General features: G+C 40.2%; 1 pseudogene; it reads left to right on the top strand.

Moving 5' to 3' along the window:
• Positions 1-11,561, top strand: part of LOC118804577 — a 29,436-nt pseudogene extending 17,875 nt beyond the window's left edge.
• The last annotated feature ends 5,558 nt before the right edge of the window (positions 11,562-17,119 follow it).

Here is a 17,119-nt window from a genome sequence, read left to right as displayed (position 1 = left end):
CCATGCAGTCCACAATGCCCACACCGTGTTATTTTTTTTATGAATCTAACTTTGGTTGACGCTTATCAATTCCTTCGTATCACTGACATTTTTAACAGCAATTAAAATGCAATCAAGTTGAGAACTCCTGTAAGATTTGAATGTAGTTCTCTAAAGACAGACTCTGATCACTAAATAGTCTTGACTTTTTGGTGAATCTCAGACAGATGGCAGTGGTCGTCTGGGCTGGCTGGAGTTCCAGATCCTGTGGAAAAAGATCCTGAACTGGCTGGTGAGAGACAGCTTCTTTTCTGTTTTCCTGGTTCTGAGACCGATTCTGAGTTTTCCCTGTGCCAACACATCTGATTGACCTCGTTACCGTATATGAAGCTCCTGCTCTCTGACCTGTGCATCACTTTGCCTTCCTTCTCTGACTGTGTAGAAAGTTTTCCTCACATTCGATCTGGACAAGTCAGGCACCATGAGTTCATATGAGACACAGCTGGCCTTGGAATCAGTTGGTAAGGCAAACATCTACTTGTGGTCATCAAGTGTTTTAGGTGTTTAGGTGTTTCTCACCCATCTGTTCCTGTATTCATGCGATAATAGAAATAGCCTCCTTAAATCTGGAGCAGGTCTGGCTCCTTCCTAGTGGTCTACATGGATATGCAGGTCTCTAGTTATGTACACTTTTCTCTTTCCAGGTTATAAGCTCAATAACAAGCTGAACCAGCTGCTGGTGGCCCGATACGCTGATAAAGGGGTGATGGACTTTGATAACTTTGTCTCTTGTCTGGTCAAACTGGAGACCATGTGGGGTATGTATCTGCTGTTATTATGTTTGTACATTTGTTCTCCATCCCAGATAGCAAGCATATATTGGTCTGCTGGCTTGGTAAGGTCGGCACCTCACTGACTGTTTGCCACTGCTGGTCCACCATTGGAGCACCCAGATTATTGCCCTGTATACAAGTTCTAACTTGTTTTTAACCAATTTACAAAGTATAACTGAAGGAAGGAAGGAAGGAAGGAAGGAAGGAAGGAAGGAAAAATCCGTAAACTGGACTTTGTGTGGAAAATGAGTGAGGATAAGTGGAATTTTGTCTAATACGCCGCTTAAACACTGGTGGACTGCCCAGAAAACGCTGAGCAAAACACCAGTGGACCACCAGCTCCACTATCCTCTTGCTATCAGGGATTGTAGATCTCATATGTGTATTTCTGGTCTTGGTTAAGGAAATTAAATTAATGGGCTCAAATTTTATCTCCCCATACAGGAGCCTTCAAGCAACTGGAAAAAGATGAGACTGGCTTTGCAAAACTTGACATCTCTGAGGTGATTTACTTTGCTAATGCATTTACACAAGCCTGTGTAAACTAGTGATTCTCAAACTGGTCCACAGGACCTCCCAGACAGCCCACATTTTCCAACACTTGAACTGTTTTCTGTGAGTGCTGTCATTAGATTATGGCCAATCAAATCATTACGCTTTCCGCCAAGCTCCAACCTATTTTATTAGCCCTCCAGTCGCTGCTTAGCATGTGTTGCTATCCACCGTTGCCTCAAGCCTTCGGTGCACCGGTGTTTGAATTTAAAGCTCTAGTCACAGTCAATAAATGTAGCTGAAGGAGTGAAAAGTGAGTAGCTGCCGCCGACGGAGTAGAGCATGTTGTTTTCTACTCGGTTCCTAAGCCGAAAACTAATTTAAAAAAAGATTGATGGCATTGCTGTCGCCAGTTTTCTGAGAATTTGGTACTTATAATGCTCTTTTACTACAAAAGCTAAAATGGCTATGTCAAAATGTCAAAGTAAATGTCTACCTCAGTGTGTCAAGTCATGGTGACCATAAACATTCATTTATATGGTAATCATAAACATTCATTTCATGCCCACTGTGGCATTATTCTAAGCCTAGAATAATTAGGTTTGGGTTTTGAAGTCATTGGACAAACATACCTGTGGTGAGCAAAGGCGTGCTTCATAGTGAATGGTGTTACAGTGTAGGATGTGTTCTATTGTTTTGTTTCACCATAGGGTGGAATCATTGGAATAAGTAGCATGATGACTGCCCTGCTGTGAGGAATAGCCAATAGCCTGATGTGACGCGAGGGACATTAGCATGTTTGGAAATTATATCTACCAAGTTGGCCACTTTTATGCAGGCCTGCCTAAAAAACTTGCCTATGCCACTGTTTGCAACACTTTTAGGGTCAATATTCAGGTTTCATTATAGGAAAAAAACAAAACAAAGCACTATATTCAGAAAATGATTTTAAATTAAAAAAGGCAAAACATCTTAAAACAGTTAGCCAGCATGTAGTTATAACTACATAGTTATAGTTTATGTCAGGCATGTCAAAATGGGAACCTTTCAGGCCAAAGTGCTGTGGAGATCAGCATTTACCCACATCTAAAGCTCTGAATTCAGTTCATGAAGGCTTTGCTAATTAACTGATGACCTGAATTCGGGTGTATTTAATGATGCAGTGTGCTGAGGTCTGCAGTGTCTTGGCCTGCAAAGACTGGAGCCTGACACATGGTTTAAGTTGCCAGCTTATTTATGTTTGCTATTATGTTAGCTGGCTAGTATATGCGCTACATAAACTATAGACTAGCCAACCATTTCAACTTGATTGGCCTCTTACCTTTAAACACTGTAATTACTGCATGTAGCACTTCAGTCCTTCAGATTTCCTATATTAGTTATTTCTATATACGAGTAATTTTTGGATCTGTACCTTTTTTTTTCATCGTCAAACCTGACAAGTTTCTGGCCCTGGGTTTTGATTATGTCAATATGCATGACACTAGGTGGACAGTCAGTTACATCAACACTTAAGTTACCAAAGATTATAAAATCCAGGACAGGAAAGTGGATTCAAGGTTGGATTTGAAGACCTCTGGCATAGAGTATAGGTTCAACCCAAAGCCCGCATTATTACATTCTCCTGATGTAAAGCTTTGTGCATTATGCATATACAGTACAGGTTATTTGCCCATTTTACCAAGTAGTTTCGCAGTAAAGCAAACTTCAGACACCAAAAATGCCTTGGTTGATCTACTTCACGCACGTCAAACTGGGGACCTTCCAGGCCAAAGCACTGTGGAGATCAGCATTTACCATCTTCTAACGCTCCAAACTCAGTTCCTGAAGGCCTCGTGAATCAGGTGTGTTTAACGTGGCAGTGATCTGAGGTCTGCAGTGTTTAACACGTGAGGATTGGAGTCTGACACATGGGATCTACTACATTTGGGATGAAGGGAACTGTGTAATTTAGATTCCTCTTTTTTAACCAGACTCTTCGTTTCACCTTCTCTCTTGACCACAGTGGCTGCAGCTGACCATCTGCTACTGAATGCTGGATCGGCAGCGGTTCCATGCCTCATCTAGAAGATTGGACTGAGGCAAACGTTTAACCAAAGCAGGATCAGCTCAGCACCCTAAGAGCATCCTCAAATCTTCAGCTTTCTTTATCATCCAATCCAAAAATGCCTGTTCAACCCACTATATAAATTTAATGATACGTAAAATCAGCGCAGACACCTTAGTGGTCACAGACCTTAGTCCTGGCAATCTACCTTTCTGCGGAGTCCAGTTCCAACTGCAATGTGCCACACCTGCTTCAGCTAATTGACTTCTTCAGATACAGGTTGGAACTAAACTCTGCAGAAAAGTAGATGGCCAGGGGGGCTGGGGACCACTGCTTTAGAATATTTTGGCTTAAAATCATACCTTCTATGCAAAATTAAGAGCTTAGTGACTTTAGACTATGAAATATGATCAACCTATTTACTCTTCAGATGAATATTTCTTTAATGTATGGCTGCATCACATTCAGAGTAAATTAATCCAGCACTGTACCTGTTTTTGCTACTATAAATTCTCCTCTCGACAGCTGATATTAATACGTTATCTCTGGTTTGGAGTGGACAGAAACAGATGAGACTGACTCATATGAAAGTGCATATACTACATAGGTTTTGTTATCTGTACAGGCCTTGATATCCGATGCATGCATGAAGCTGAAAGCAAGCATGTCGTTAGACATATGGGGGTTACTTCACAAAGCAGGATTTCTTGATATCTTGATAGCTTAGGCCAAAAAATAATCTTGTCCAACAGGAAAAAACTAAGGGCCATTTTTATTGGTCAATTTTCAACGTTTAGCTTAAGTTGTCCAGTACACTTAGAAATCCTTCTTTGTGAAATTCCCTCCAGGGCCTGTTTTCCAGACCTGAATTAGGCCTAATCCTTAGCTAGATTGCAATGTCAGTACATCAGTGTAAATCCTTAAGTGTAGGCTTCATTGTGGCTAGGAAACCAGGCCATACATCACATCTGTGATTAAATTAACCAAAAACTAAAACTCATCTTGAGGCTATCACAGCCATCTTTTACATTTTGGACATGTCTTTTTTCATGCTGTGCTGTTTAATATTAAAGTGATCATCCAAAAGGCTTGACTTTTTTTTTAATATGTTGTGAATCAGTCCAAGTGGTTTTGTATGCAGTAGATTGCATAGAGTAGTCTAACATTTTCCCCTCTCTGGTGCACAAAAGTTTGAAAGAAAAGTTTGAAACAAAATTTTGATGGGATTGTTGGGAGAAAGTGTGCTTCTTAAGATAAAGTGCAGAAACAGAAACTAACCTTACGTAAGCTTTCAAAGAGGCAAAGAATGGTTGGGACCACACAGAGGAAGTTGAGTAATTCTTGGACATCTGAGCCAGGACCCTAACTGATCATTAAGTACAGGGTGTCCCAAAAAAATTTACATCATTTGAGATGTGAATATCTGAGTAACTACATGTCAAAGGCAAACGAAATTAAATAGGCTTCATGTTGAAGAACACAAGATTTATTTATCAAAATTCCAACAAGAAATTCAGAGGGATGTAGATTTTATAACCGATTTCACAGCTTCACAAATGTATTATCTTCTCATACTGGTGGTCGTCCAGATCCCTCTGCGCTGCACAGGCAGCCTTCCTCTTTGAATTTTTTGTGCCGTGTCCAAATCTGCTTTCCAGTTGGTGCGTTTTTATTGAATTTTCTCGAAAATGCACGCTGCACACTCGTTTGACTGTGTTTGAGCATATCCTAACACACAAAATGCCTTTTCATTTCTAGTGAGTATCATTCTTCAACCTGAAAAAAAACATTAAAAAATTAAACTTGGTCAGTTTTTACACATTTTGTTAAAATTTTAGATCATTTGAGGGAGAATTGGCTGTTATTAGACTAAATCAAATCAAATCAAATCAGATTTATTGTCACATCACAAGAGTACAGGGACACAGGTGAGTGAAAAACTTGAGTGCGAGTTCCACAAATTATGCAGAGAACAGTATTTACACATAGATAAACAAAACTATAGATAGGATAGAAGAATAGATAAAACCAATTTAACTAAAATATATACATATAATCTTACACAATAACTTAAAAATAATAATATTGCACCGAGACATATAATATTGCACTGGGAATGTAGAGTGAGTGTAATCAACTATATACTATATATAGTAATGGATATTACAATGCTATGTAGATGTGCAAGTAATCACACTAGGTGTGGAGGTAGAAGATGGTACAGTAGGTGGCAGAGTATTTAGTAAAGTGCAAGGTACAGGAAGTTAAGTGGAAGCGCAGGGGGAGAGTATTGTCTTTGGATAGGTATTCAAAGTCCAGCTATGCAAGTAAAGTGCGGGAGTACAGTGGGTGCACGTACGTGTAATGGGAAGGGTTGGGCTGGGCAGAGCAGTGATTACTGGCTGTTCAATAGCCTGGTTGCATGGGGGAAGAAGCTGTCTTTGAGCCGACTGGTTCTGGCTTTTAAGCTTCTGAGCCTCCTACCACTCGGCAGCTGAGAGAACAGACAGTGACTAGGATGGGAGGGGTCCTTCATAATCCTTCTGGATTTCCTCAGGCAGCGACTGGTGTATAAATCCAATAGGTTAGGGAGCTGAACCCCGGTGATGGACTGTGCTGTCCGCACCACCCTCTGCAGAGATTTCCTCTCACGAACAGTACAGTTCCCGTACCAGGTGGTGATGCTGCCCGTCAGGATGCTTTCCACAGTGCAGGTGTAGAAGGTCTTAAGGATGCTGGGGTTCAGGCCAAACCTCCTCAGCCTTCTTACCATTGGTCCTTTCCGAATAAATGTGCTGTCCTGAGAGCATTTTAATGTTTTATGCCTTTCTTTTATTAAATATCGTAGAGAGAGATTATAGACGACATTGACACCACAATCAGAAACCTGTTCGGGGAACTTTCTGGAGAGGTAAGAGTTTTTCTAATCTGTTTTATTGGTGTGACTCATCTCTGTCCTTGCTGCAGTTAACTCTCTCTCTCTCTAGGATAAGGAAGTATCAGCGGAAAAGTTAAAAGTCTTCCTGAACATGTTAATGCCCGAATGTAAGCCAACATGATATCTCTATTATCAGTAGACTTCACTTTGTTCTAGTGGTGCTGTCAGACAGTGTGTGAGTGTGGAACCCTGTTCTGTGTTTTTCAGTGAGTGATTTAAAGACAGACGGTTTCAGTTTGGAGGCGTGCAAGAGCATCGTGGATCTCCTGGACGTATCCTTCCACACCCACTCAACCAACCAATCATCTCACACTATGACAACTCTGACTTTGAAGAGGCTGTCCGCTTATTTAATAAACCATGTTTAGCTGTTAACTATAGGGGCCTGCGTGAATCTATTATTGACAATTAGAGGACAATGTTGCTCATTTATCTCATGAGATTCTTCCACTTTAAGTTTCTTCTGATGGATGCGAGTTCGGCAGAGCTGTGCTGGAAAAAGCTTATGTCAAGTTTGTCCTCAGAACAATCAGATTTAGGACTCCTACTTGCCACACCCCCTGCTCCACGCAAACCAAAGTCTTTTTAAGCCCAGTCCCAAATGGTGCGCTAAGTCATGCAGTCCTCCTCAAAGGCTGCACTTTGGTGGCGTCAACATCATGAAGACTTAATAGGGCAAGAGATGTTGAACATGCTTGTTTTAAACATGTGCATTTGGGACAGTTGTGGTCTGTCCTATCCGCCATGTTGCCCAGACAGTTGTATCGACGCAGTTTTTGCCGAAGGCCACAGTAAGGGCACATAGATGGTGCTTATGAGCATCCTTTTGAATGCCAAAATAAAAAATGGGACACCCTACAACAGTAGTCACCAACCTTGGGCATGGAGATCTGCCTGCCTTCAGAGTCTAGTTCTAACCATAATATGCCACACATACACCAGCTTATATACCTCTTCTGAAGCCCATAATTGGCTGGAGCAGATGCCTTCGTGTTGGGTAAACAGGAAGAGGAATGTTAGATGCAAGCTGGGACAAAACTCTGCAAGAAAGTAGATCTTCAGGAGGAGGGTTGGTGACCACTGCCCTACAGCCTTGCAGTCCAAGCGAGCACTCAGAATTGTGAAATGCAGGACTGCAATTGTGCCATTTGAGACTGGGCTTCAGTTGAGCCTCAGTGACCACATACCTCTCAGGTTCAGAACATTTCAGTTTGTGGGGTTTTACAGTCTCCTCAGTCGGTCACCAAACAACTGCAAGATGTCGTGATGAATGGCCTAATAAGTTTGGTCCAAAATCACTTGGTCCAAATTTAAGGAAAAGTTCCTTCTCCTGTAAAGCTCCAATTTTGGAGATACAAGCTTTTGTCTGACAGTGGTTTTTATTTTTCTGTAACGCATGAGATTTTAAAGGTTTAGCATGAGACCTGTGCCCAGTCTGAGTGTCTCACAGCCAATGCTTGAGACTGGAGAGAACTAGCTAGCTAGCATTTTGGGTTGTAGACTATACCATTTCAAATTTTGTTTTATTTCTCCTTCCCTTTATTAATTTTGTCAAGACATTATCTTCTTGGTGGCATCCAAAGCGTCTCAAACTGAGGGAAAATTCCATTCCTTTAATGATTTGTTACTTATGATAGCCTTCAAACAACACTACCATAATTAGCCAAATTTACCAAATGCCAGCAGTCCTACTTGTGTCAGCTTTGTCATTCCTGTCTGAACATAACTTTTTGTGCAATCGAAGACACAAATAGACCAAACTCTTGGTGAAATCTTACATTACTTTCACAATTTGTCACCTATGATAGCCACTTTGCCTCAGTACTATAATTCTGCCTAATGCTAACGACAGATCCTATTTCTGCTAGTCATTAAAAAAGCTACAAAAACGTTGGGCCTCAGGTTATACTGCAGTGTCTGCTGCCATAGGGTTGTTTCTGTCGACATGGTCAAGCACCATGCAGTCCACAATGCCCACACTGTGTTATTTTTTTTATGAATCTAACTTTGGTTGACGCTTATCAATTCCTTCGTATCACTGACATTTTTAACAGCAATTAAAATGCAATCAAGTTGAGAACTCCTGTAAGATTTGAATGTAGTTCTCTAAAGACAGACTCTGATCACTAAATAGTCTTGACTTTTTGGTGAATCTCAGACAGATGGCAGTGGTCGTCTGGGCTGGCTGGAGTTCCAGATCCTGTGGAAAAAGATCCTGAACTGGCTGGTGAGAGACAGCTTCTTTTCTGTTTTCCTGGTTCTGAGACCGATTCTGAGTTTTCCCTGTGCCAACACATCTGATTGACCTCGTTACCGTATATGAAGCTCCTGCTCTCTGACCTGTGCATCACTTTGCCTTCCTTCTCTGACTGTGTAGAAAGTTTTCCTCACATTCGATCTGGACAAGTCAGGCACCATGAGTTCATATGAGACACAGCTGGCCTTGGAATCAGTTGGTAAGGCAAACATCTACTTGTGGTCATCAAGTGTTTTAGGTGTTTAGGTGTTTCTCACCCATCTGTTCGTGTATTCATGGTATAATAGAAATAGCCTCCTTAAATCTGGAGCAGGTCTGGCTCCTTCCTAGTGGTCTACATGGATATGCAGGTCTCTAGTTATGTACACTTTTCTCTTTCCAGGTTATAAACTCAATAACAAGCTGAACCAGCTGCTGGTGGCCCGATACGCTGATAAAGGGGTGATGGACTTTGATAACTTTGTCTCTTGTCTGGTCAAACTGGAGACCATGTGGGGTATGTATCTGCTGTTATTATGTTTGTACATTTGTTCTCCATCCCAGATAGCGAGCATATATTGGTCTGCTGGCTTGGTAAGGTCGGCACCTCACTGACTGTTTGCCACTGCTGGTCCACCATTGGAGCACCCAGATTATTGCCCTGTATACAAGTTCTAACTTGTTTTTAACCAATTTACAAAGTATAACTGAAGGAAGGAAGGAAGGAAAAATCTGTAAACTGGACTTTGTGTGGAAAATGAGTGAGGATAAGTGGAATTTTGTCTAATACGCTGCTTAAACACTGGTGGACTGCCCAGAAAACGCTGAGCAAAACACCAGTGGACCACCAGCTCCACTATCCTCTTGCTATCAGGGATTGTAGATCTCATATGTGTATTTCTGGTCTTGGTTAAGGAAATTAAATTAATGGGCTCAAATTTTATCTCCCCATACAGGAGCCTTCAAGCAACTGGAAAAAGATGAGACTGGCTTTGCAAAACTTGACATCTCTGAGGTGATTTACTTTGCTAATGCATTTACACAAGCCTGTGTAAACTAGTGATTCTCAAACTGGTCCACAGGACCTCCCAGACAGCCCACATTTTCCAACACTTGAACTGTTTTCTGTGAGTGCTGTCATTAGATTATGGCCAATCAAATCATTACGCTTTCCGCCAAGCTCCAACCTATTTTATTAGCCCTCCAGTCGCTGCTTAGCATGTGTTGCTATCCACCGTTGCCTCAAGCCTTCGGTGCACCGGTGTTTGAATTTAAAGCTCTAGTCACAGTCAATAAATGTAGCTGAAGGAGTGAAAAGTGAGTAGCTGCCGCCGACGGAGTAGAGCATGTTGTTTTCTACTCGGTTCCTAAGCCGAAAACTAATTTAAAAAAAGATTGATGGCATTGCTGTCGCCAGTTTTCTGAGAATCTGGTAATTACAATGCTCTTTTACTACAAAAGCTAAAATGGCTATGTCAAAATGTCAAAGTAAATGTCTACCTCAGTGTGTCAAGTCATGGTGACCATAAACATTCATTTATATGGTAATCATAAACATTCATTTCATGCCCACTGTGGCATTATTCTAAGCCTAGAATAATTAGGTTTGGGTTTTGAAGTCATTGGACAAACATGCCTGTGGTGAGCAAAGGCGTGCTTCATAGTGAATGGTGTTACAGTGTAGGATGTGTTCTATTGTTTTGTTTCACCATAGGGTGGAATCATTGGAATAAGTAGCATGATGACTGCCCTGCTGTGAGGAATAGCCAATAGCCTGATGTGACGCGAGGGACATTAGCGTGTTTGGAAATTATATCTACCAAGTTGGCCACTTTTATGCAGGCCTGCCTAAAAAACTTGCCTATGCCACTGTTTGCAACACTTTTAGGGTCAATATTCAGGTTTCATTATAGGAAAAAAACAAAACAAAGCACTATATTCAGAAAATGATTTTAAATTAAAAAAGGCAAAACATCTTAAAACAGTTAGCCAGCATGTAGTTATAACTACATAGTTATAGTTTATGTCAGGCATGTCAAAATGGGAACCTTTCAGGCCAAAGTGCTGTGGAGATCAGCATTTACCCACATCTAAAGCTCTGAATTCAGTTCATGAAGGCTTTGCTAATTAACTGATGACCTGAATTCGGGTGTATTTAATGATGCAGTGTGCTGAGGTCTGCAGTGTCTTGGCCTGCAAAGACTGGAGCCTGACACATGGTTTAAGTTGCCAGCTTATTTATTTTTGCTATTATGTTAGCTGGCTAGTATATGCGCTACATAAACTATAGACTAGCCAACCATTTCAACTTGATTGGCCTCTTACCTTTAAACACTGTAATTACTGCATGTAGCACTTCAGTCCTTCAGATTTCCTATATTAGTTATTTCTATATACGAGTAATTTTTGGATCTGTACCTTTTTTTTTCATCGTCAAACCTGACAAGTTTCTGGCCCTGGGTTTTGATTATGTCAATATGCATGACACTAGGTGGACAGTCAGTTACATCAACACTTAAGTTACCAAAGATTATAAAATCCAGGACAGGAAAGTGGATTCAAGGTTGGATTTGAAGACCTCTGGCATAGAGTATAGGTTCAACCCAAAGCCCGCATTATTACATTCTCCTGATGTAAAGCTTGGTGCGTTATGCATATACAGTACAGGTTGTTTGCCCATTTTACCAAGTAGTTTCGCAGTAAAGCAAACTTCAGACACCAAAAATGCCTTGGTTGATCTACTTCACGCACGTCAAACTGGGGACCTTCCAGGCCAAAGCACTGTGGAGATCAGCATTTACCATCTTCTAACGCTCCAAACTCAGTTCCTGAAGGCCTCGTGAATCAGGTGTGTTTAACGTGGCAGTGATCTGAGGTCTGTAGTGTTTGACACGTGAGGATTGGAGTCTGACACATGGGATCTACTACATTTGGGATGAAGGGAACTGTGTAATTTAGATTCCTCTTTTTTAACCAGACTCTTCGTTTCACCTTCTCTCTTGACCACAGTGGCTGCAGCTGACCATCTGCTACTGAATGCTGGATCGGCAGCGGTTTCATGCCTCATCTAGAAGATTGGACTGAGGCAAACGTTTAACCAAAGCAGGATCAGCTCAGCACCCTAACAGCATCCTCAAATCTTCAGCTTTCTTTATCATCCAATCCAAAAATGCCTGTTCAACCAACTATATAAATTTAATGATACGTAAAATCAGCGCAGACACCTTAGTGGTCACAGACCTTAGTCCTGGCAATCTACCTTTCTGCGGAGTCCAGTTCCAACTGCAATGTGCCACACCTGCTTCAGCTAATTGACTTCTTCAGATACAGGTTGGAACTAAACTCTGCAGAAAAGTAGATCTCCAGGGGGGCTGGGGACCACTGCTTTAGAATATTTTGGCTTAAAATCATACCTTCTATGCAAAATTAAGAGCTTAGTGACTTTAGACTATGAAATATGATCAACCTATTTACTCTTCAGATGAATATTTCTTTATGTATGGCTGCATCACATTCAGAGCAAATTAATCCAGCACTGTACCTGTTTTTGCTACTATAAATTCTCCTCTCGACAGCTGATATTAATACATTATCTCTGGTTTGGAGTGGACAGAAACAGATGAGACTGACTCATATGAAAGTGCATATACTACATAGGCTTTGTTATCTGTACAGGCCTTCATATCCGATGCATGCATGAAGCTGAAAGCAAGCATGTCGTTAGACATATGGGGGTTACTTCACAAAGCAGGATTTCTTGATATCTTGATAGCTTAGGCCAAAAAATAATCTTGTCCAACAGGATAAAAACTAAGGGCCATTTTTATTGGTCAATTCTCAACGTTTAGCTTAAGTTGTCCAGTACACTTAGAAATCCTTCTTTGTGAAATTCCCTCCAGGGCCTGTTTTCCAGACCTGAATTAGGCCTAATCCTTAGCTAGATTGCAATGTCAGTACATTAGTGTAAATCCTTAAGTGTAGGCTTCATTGTGGCTAGGAAACCAGGCCATACATCACATCTGTGATTAAATTAACCAAAAACTAAAACTCATCTTGAGCTTTACACAGCCATCTTTTACATTTTGGACATGTCTTTTTTCATGCTGTGCTGTTTAATATTAAAGTGATCATCCAAAAGGCTTGACTTAATATGTTGTGAATCAGTCCAAGTGGTTTTGTATGCAGTAGATTGCATAGAGTAGTCTAACATTTTCCCCTCTCTGGTGAAAAAAAAAAAAAGTTTGAAAGAAAAGTTTGAAACAAAATTTTGATGGGATTGTTGGGAGAAAGTGTGCTTCTTAAGATAAAGTGCAGAAACAGAAACTAACCTTACGTAAGCTTTCAAAGAGGCAAAGAATGGTTGGGACCACACAGAGGAAGTTGAAGTAATTCTTGGACATCTGAGCCAGGACCCTAACTGATCATTAAGTACAGGGTGTCCCAAAAAAATTGACATCATTTGAGATGTGAATATCTGAGTAACTACATGTCAAAGGCAAGTGAAATTAAATAGGCTTCATGTTGAAGAACACACGATTTATTTATCAAAATTCCAACAAGAAATTCAGAGGGATGTAGATTTTATAACCAATTTCACAGCTTCACAAATGTATTATCTTCTCATACTGGTGGTCGTCCAGATCCCTCTGCGCTGCACAGGCAGCCTTCCTCTTTGAATTTTTTGTGCCGTGTCCAAATCTGCTTTCCAGTTGGTGCATTTTTATTGAATTTTCTTGAAAATGCACGCTGCCCACTCGTTTGACTGTGTTTGAGCATATTCTAACACACAAAATGCCTTTTCATTTCTAGTGAACGCCGTTCTTCAACCTGAAAAAAAACATTAAAAAATTAAACTTGGTTAGTTTTTACACATTTTGTTAAAATTTTAGATCATTTGAGGGAGAATTGGCTGTTATTAGACTACGAAATGATTCTGGTTTTTGTGATCTTTTTGCTGTGTTTTTGAGTAAACGGGAATTATGGATTCCAATCCGTCTGGAGAGTCTTCCTTACACCAGTCTAAATAGTGGATCCATAAATTGGCCAGTGCAAATGAACATTTCACTGCTGTCGTAACAAACTGTTTTTCAGTTTTTGACACACTTAGAAAATGCCTATTGTCCTTTACATTGGGTGTAAATTTCATGAAGAATGGACCAAAAGAAATGGCCTAAAATAACTTGTTAAAAATTCTGGTTCCATTGACTTATATACACACACACATATATATATATATATATATATGTGTGTGTGGGTGTGTGTGTGTGTGTGTGTGTGTGTGTGTGTAACAGCACATTGTGATTTGATGTGTTTCAATGTGTTAGCTTAGTTCCAAATCTCTTCTTGAGGACGTCTAGTATGTACCGTTACTACCCAATACCTAATTTATCTCATCAATCTGTCTTTAAATACCATAATTAAAGGAACAGTTAAGCAAAAAATTTAGATAAGTATCACTTATCCCAGATGCAGTCAAACAGCCAAGACATGTTTGGTATCTGACGTGTGCTTCTTTAGTTTACAACTGGAGATGCTAGGCCACCGTTTTTCTGGCTGGGCACTTTAAACACACACCTTCTAAGCCACATATCCTTCTGGGTTGCAGGGGGAGCTGGAGCCTATCCCAGCAGTCATTGGGTAGAAGACAGGATACACCCTGGACAGGTCACCAGTCCATTGCAAGGCAGACAGACAGACATAAACATACATACACACACACACTCACACATAGGGACAATTTAGCATGTCCAATTAGCTTGACTGCATGTTTTTGGACTGAAAGGACGCTGATAGCCCGGCCGGGGAATCGAACCCAGGCCCTCCTTGCTATGAGGCGATATTTATTTATTTATTTATTGACTAGGAAATATGTAATATTCAGTGTCCAGTATACCAGACATTTGGATTTACGCCTATGAAATGTGAGAGTTTTTGAAAAATGAACATATTTATTATTACCAACACAACAAGACACAAAGGAAGCACTGAATTTGTTTTTTGTTTACTGTATAAACAGTTGTGTAAAAACGTTTCTGAACTCTTGGACCTGCCTGCCTGGACGTCTGCAAGAATAGCTCCAAAAATATGAAATAGTTTTTATGATATTTTTACATACATACATACATACATACATCATCTAAACCGCTTATCCTTCTGGGTCACGGTGGGGTTCTGGAGCCTATCCCAGCTGTCATTGGGCGGAAGGCAGGATACTATTTTTATATCATGATAGTTAATAAAGAGCTTTTAAACCCCAAATAGATACAAACCTTGCTCACAAACTGTCACTTTCTAGTTTGTATTTACTTGTTTATATTAAGTTTTATTCATTTAAAAACACACTTAATGCCACAATAAATAGTTTTAAACAATTTTCTTGGCTTCCCAAGACTTTTGCCCAGTACTGTATGTTCCAGCTAAAATACCGCCCATCTCAGAATAGGCATGCAGGTTAGCTGTGGAATTAATCTTATCTTATCTCATTAAAAGTTAAAATCAAATCCACACTCACTGACTGAAATGAACAACCTGTGGTAAGACTTCTTTGCAGTAGAGGTTTCCCCGGCACGGCGTCTCCGGCAGATTGGTGTGTTGCACAAAATGTTTTGAAGATCTCAGGCTTTCTAGATAGACTGTCTAGATAGATGAGGTATGCACTGCAGATCTGGAATGAAATCAAGTCGGATTATCTACCTGAATGTGCTTGTCTTGATGCCAGAGATCACATGAGAAGAGCAGCATCCAGCCCTGCCATTGAAGGCCTGACCAGTGTTCCAACAGTAACATACAGTCAACTCCAGAATTATCTGCACCCTTATGATAATGAGCTAAAATCAATATATTAAATAAATCACACCTGCAGTGAGTGATATTTATGTCTAAAACACATGGATATGTTTTCTTTAGTAACCCAATTTCCTTTGCAAACATAGCACCCTCATTATTAACATTGGGTGAAGCCTCCTCTGGCAGGAATAACAGCAGTGAGCCGCTTTCTGTAATGCTTAACAAGGTTGCAGAACACTTGTTGAGAGATCTTGGACCCCTCCCTGCCTGCAGAACATTTCCAGTTCCTTGATATTTTTTGATTTTGTGTACCCGCTTGTTCAACTTCAGATGCTTTAAAGTCTGCAGTTATGTGATTGAAGTTGAGGCGACGTTGACTAATCTCTCTCCACAGGTCAGTAGAGCCTGACATGTTCTTTCCAGCGAACCCTGGATCGCATTGATAGTCTTCAGGGAATCAGAGATATGGACCCCGGAATCTCGTATCCTAGGTGGCCCTGCCGAGATGTTCCCCTGCAGGGGAGGTCTGGAGAACCAGAGAAATTTGGAGTGAAATAACTCTGCGAAAATAAGAGTAACTAACTTCAAACTTCCCAGGATTACAAGACTTTGTTGTAGACTTTAGATAACTGGAGATACCAACGTTCAATATGTGATCTTTGAAGCAGTGTAGATTGATGGAGAAATAGAATTAAAGGCGAAGCCAAACTCCACAGGCCTTCAGGAAACCTGAGATACAGACCCCAAAATCACCAGAATCCTCACCTGTTGTCTTCTCTGAGGCATCCATGTTGTTAGTGTCATAATCCCTGTGAACAGCAACTAGTTGACATCAAGCTTAAAACATCATCGCCAAGTCGACTTGACTGTGCAACCCCTAGTTCCAGCAACTGTTCCTGTGTGGATTTTGATGTGTGTTTGGGGTCATTATCTTGCTGAAAGATTCACCCACAAAGGCAGATAGGCAGATAGACTGTGGGCTAAAATCTTCTGGTGTTTAATGGAATTTATTACGCCATTGATTTTCACAGGAGCCCCTAGATAACAGGCAGAAAACCGGCCCCAAAGCATCAATTATCCACCACGATATTTGCCAGATGGCTATCAGGTGCTTTTCATTTTATGCCCTTCTTTCACTAAATGTGACAATGGTGTGCATAACCAAAAAGTTTAATATCATTTTATAATATAATGCTAAACTGTAAAAAAATACATAAACTGTAAAAAAAAATTCGGACATTTAAATGTGCCCAGAATTATGAATGAAGCTACAGATAATTTCATAATGAGAAAGCTCTAAAACATCAAGAATTAAGTTATAGAATAATAACATTTAAAATGATTTCTTTTTAATACATGGATTAAATCTCAAATCACAAATCACAAGGTATTATAAGTAGATTATTACAGTATATTATGTATGAATACATTTGAATACAATTGAATAAATGTCATATATTATATATATTACTTATAGCATTTTAGTCCGCACTGTATGATTTATTATTGAATAAGATAACAGCATTTTCCAACATATGAAGTGATTCCAAACTTTTAAATAGTAATACACTGGTCACACATCAAAACCGTCCCAAAATACAAACTTTGAAAGGGATTTTAAAATCTTCCATCCAGGTCCATCCATCATGAATTGTTGACACTGTGTAAAGAGAAGCTGGCACTTTCAAATTATGAATATGAAAAAAAGACAAAACTACGAAGTGATGCTGTTGTAGCACATGCAGAATGTGGCTTAGCATTGTCTCGCTGAAATAAGCAAGGATGTCCCTGAAAAAGACGTCATCTAG

This window comes from Colossoma macropomum, unplaced genomic scaffold, assembly GCF_904425465.1.
Source record: "Colossoma macropomum unplaced genomic scaffold, Colossoma_macropomum, whole genome shotgun sequence".
NCBI lineage: Eukaryota > Metazoa > Chordata > Actinopteri > Characiformes > Serrasalmidae > Colossoma > Colossoma macropomum.
Note: the sequence above shows the minus strand (reverse complement) of the source record. Positions and strands in the feature narration are given on the sequence as shown.